The sequence below is a fragment of the Gossypium arboreum genome, chromosome 8 (assembly GCF_025698485.1).
Source record: "Gossypium arboreum isolate Shixiya-1 chromosome 8, ASM2569848v2, whole genome shotgun sequence".
In the NCBI taxonomy this organism is placed as follows: domain Eukaryota; kingdom Viridiplantae; phylum Streptophyta; class Magnoliopsida; order Malvales; family Malvaceae; genus Gossypium; species Gossypium arboreum.
The window spans coordinates 130,178,922-130,183,145 of record NC_069077.1 but is presented as its reverse complement, the minus strand read 5'-3'; the positions used below and the strand labels follow the sequence as shown (position 1 = coordinate 130,183,145).

At 28.2% G+C, this 4,224-nt stretch overlaps 1 long non-coding RNA gene across 1 annotated transcript; it reads left to right on the top strand.

The window, feature by feature from the left end:
- The first annotated feature begins 1,300 nt into the window (after positions 1 to 1,300).
- On the top strand, positions 1,301 to 3,919 carry LOC128296554 (uncharacterized). The gene is made up of 2 exons (XR_008287179.1): positions 1,301 to 2,017; positions 3,632 to 3,919. It is a non-coding gene; the product is annotated as an uncharacterized LOC128296554 (long non-coding RNA).
- Positions 3,920 to 4,224: the final 305 nt, after the last annotated feature.

The following is a 4,224-nucleotide window of genomic DNA, read 5'->3' as shown; positions in this document are numbered from 1 at the left end:
TTATCAACAACTAACATATGAGACATTCTTAGTTCATATGTTTCAAGTATGACACCCAATTCAATTCCCAAATTGGTTTTAAGAATGGTGGAATTGGTATAAATAATCTTCTTTTGATATCCTACTAGCAAAAATCCAAAATTTATGGCCCTTGACAAATTTCAACCAGAACTAGACCAAAAACACATATACAAAATAATTCATTTCTTTTCAAAACTGTATATTTCTTGGATTGTTCATTGCAATTATGCTTGTGAACAAAATCCATACATAGGAATGAATGAAATGGTGGGACAAATTCAATGATAAAAAATATGATTCTAGGTATTTGGATGAATTTTTTTAACAAAACCCCGATAGTATATAAATTCGTTGCCCCAACCAAACTATTGCAAAGTTTCTTCAAGAAAAATCAACTTCCAACACATTATTGGCTCTAGCCAAGACAAAAAAAGGAATACAAAAAATTTATGGCTGAGATACTCAACTCAATGGATTCCAACTCAGAAGATGAAAAATCCTCAACATCTTTAATCAAAATGGTGGATCTTGCAAATGACACCACAACAATATCAATCACCAAAATTAGAAAGAATTTTTGTAAAAAATAGAAAGATGAAGAAGAATTATTTTGCAACCTTCAAAGATTCCTTGGAAGACAAAAGACAAAGATGAATAGAAGTAATTCCCTACAAAGAAAAAGATGGAGATAAATAGTAAAGATCCTCCACGAAGAAAAAATGGAGATGAACAGAAATGATTCTCTACGAAGAAAAGATAGAGATGAACAAGAACAATTCTCTACCAAAAAAAGAAAAAAAAAGAGAAAAAGATGAATAGTAAAGATTCTTTGCAAAGAAAATACAGAGATGGATAGTAACATTTCTTTATAAAAATTCTCTCAAAAGAAAAAGAAGATACAATAGAGATTCCTTGCAAAAGTTTTGTATTTTAGAGAATTTCATTTGTGATTGTAATAATAGTCTTGAAAATAGTAATTGTGTCATCTTTATAATAATAATAATGTAAGGTATCACATTCCCCAAGAAAGACGTTGTAAAAAGGTAAGAACCCTCTATAAAAGGCTCCCAATTTAGCAATGTAAGCCACGACTCAGAATATGAATCAAAATAGAACTCAAGAGTTCTCTTGTGAAAGGTTTCTTTAATTTCAAAAATTTCCTATTTTCAAATTTAAGTTTTCAAAATTTCAAAATTTTACTTCCATCCACTTCCATTCAATCCTCAAATCCTTAGGACTCGTTTGGTATCAAAACCAAGGAGGAATAGGTAAATCTAAGTTTTGAAAATCTTCAAATTTGTTTTCAATATTTCTGAATTTTGGTTTAACTATCTTTATTAATTTACTATATTTTTTTAGTATTGATGCACAGTTTGGTAATAGTCATTTTTAGTGGTGTCGAAAATGGTGGTTTTAGGAACCACAAATTTAATGATTGACCTTGTAAATATTATTAATTTAATATTTATAAGTCAATTATAATATTATTGAAATTTTTATTTAATAAATTTCATTAATTGATCGTATAGTTAAGTTAAGTGGTTCATTCCTTAATTCAATTGGTTTTGAAAAATGAAGTATTGAGACCTCATTTATAAAAATCAAACCCGTAAATATTTTTATTAAATATTTATTGAGTTATTATATAGGTATATGAATATTTGGTTAGGAAATTTTAATTTTAATTAGTTAATTAATTGAAAAGGACTAAATCATAAAAGTAGAAAAATCTAATCACTATTGAATTTTAATGGTTAAATAACTTAACTAGAGGATGTGTGAGGACTTATGAAATAATTATACCATGTTTTCATATTATTGGATGGTTAAGACATTTATAGATTATATATGTTATATTATATAAAGTAAATAAAATAAGTAAAGTTAAAAATAAGAAAACTTAAAGAATTAGTGTCATCTTCTTCTTCTTTTAATTTTAACATCGAACCATCATGGGAGAAATTGGGAAGCTTCAGCTTTGATATTTCCATTGCATGTAAGTGAGTTTTTCACTCATTTTTTTTGTAGATTTTATATTTTTGAGACCGTTACAATTAAGTACAGCTAACATGTATCTCCGTTTTTAAAACTGTTAAAGATTTTGGATTTTTCCATTAATGAATTTTAGTTGTGTTGACAATTTAATTGATGGATTCTTGAGTTTTATAGCTAGATATAAGTATTTTGTTAAGTGATTTTTAGTAATTTCAATGTTTAGGGATTAAATTGTTTAAATAGTAAAATTCAATGAAAATAGTGTGAAATGATAAGAAACAGGGGCTGTAATGGACCCTTAGGAAAATTGGCTAGCATATTTTTTCATTAAATGTGATTAATTTGTGTGTTTCGGGTTTAGGGACTAAATTGCATAAAAGGTAAAAGTTTAGGGTAAAAGTGTAAAATGATGATTAAAGGTCAAATATATGAATTTTAATATTTTATAATATTTTAATTGGTTAATTGAATAAATTTATTATATTTAAATCAAGAAACGAGCTAACCTGACATTAATTGTGGGAAAGTTAAGTTAAAAGAGAAATTGTCGGTGTTGTGTTTGTAACTATTTTTAATTAGGTAAGTTTGTAAATTGATTAAATTAATTATTTGTTATTTTTGTGACTTAATATATATTTATGTTTTTATTCAATTTAACTACTTGAGATTGATATGTGATGAGTTGGACTAAGTTATGATGATATTTAAGTTGAGTATTGTGTTTGGAAAATGTGAAATACATGGATGTGAGTTTGAAATGGTATAATGGAAATGAAGTTAAATGATTAGGATATGAAATGTGTCACATTTGAACCGTGTGAGTACTTAGGATACAAATGACATGTCATTAGGAGGTTATTTACAGTTTCGGGTGCTGGTCTTGGATGTCCTACCGATGGTTGAGGTCCTGTATTTGTTGTGGATTCTCAGCAGCATCGTGTAGCTTAATATCTCGGCCTATAGCTTGTGTGAGCAGGCCTATTTCACAGCTCATGTGAGCATATACTATTACATGTTACAGTCACAAATTGTGTGAGCAGTTCCCGAGTATCCGATGTTATTTTATTTGGTTCAACAGGTAGTAAAAGTTTAAACGAATATGCACATATATAAAATGTTATATGGTCAAGACCTGTGAATTGGAAAATGTTGATATAAATACTTGGAATGGGAAGCTATGTTTATCAAACACATGATGATGTAATATGTACTTGTTATGTTATTATTACATGTTCCATTATTGTTGGAATTATATGTTTCTTTGCAATACCTATTAACCTTGTAAGGTTGTGTTGTATAGAAAAGAAATGTAAGTATAAGATTTAAAGAATGAATGTGTTAAATTTTAAATAAATATGTGATGGTTGATTATGCACCAAATGAGTTTTTAGGTATATGTTTGATGGCATGATAAAGTTACATGTTTTATATATAAACTTATTAATCTTGTGAGACTTGTGATGTGTCTAGGAAATTAACGAGCTCATGACCAGGGCATAAAATTATCTTGTAAAATGTTTTATTACATCGTTTTTGGTACGTCAAAGTTTAAGTTTATCACAAACTTACTAAGCTTTATGCAAACTTACCTCGTTTTGATTTTTCTTCTTTGTAGATTGTTGGATTTGAGCTGTCAATTAGATTACTTTTGGAGATCACACTATTTGTTCAATGATTTGGTGTAAGATGTGATTATTTTTTATTTAGTTTATAAGTGGCATGTTCTAAGAGCATATAAGTTCTTTTGCTATAATGATGTAACCTTAGTTTAAGCATATATGTGTATAGATTTAGCTTGTATATGTCCATATATGTATGTCTTTAGTTGTTTGGTATATGCTTCTTGGATGTGTCTGAAATATGGTAAGATTGAATGTGAATGGAATGGTTGAATTGGTAAAAATGTTTAGGTAATTTGATAAATCTTGGTTGATAATTTTGGTCATAGTAAATGAGGTAAATTTGATAGTTGAAGAAGTATGAAATGCTAAGTAGTTGCACTTGAATGGATTATGTTTCAATGTTTGAATTGTGGTGCCAAGTGATGGCATATTGCTTAGGCATATAAGATGAATGATTTTGGCATGTTTTAGGTATGTTTGAATGTGTTTTAACCAAGTGAAAGTGATTGGAAAAGGTTTGGTTTGGTGACCAAGAAATGGATATTGAATTGCTTGTATTAGGGGTCATTTTGGGTGCACGTGACCT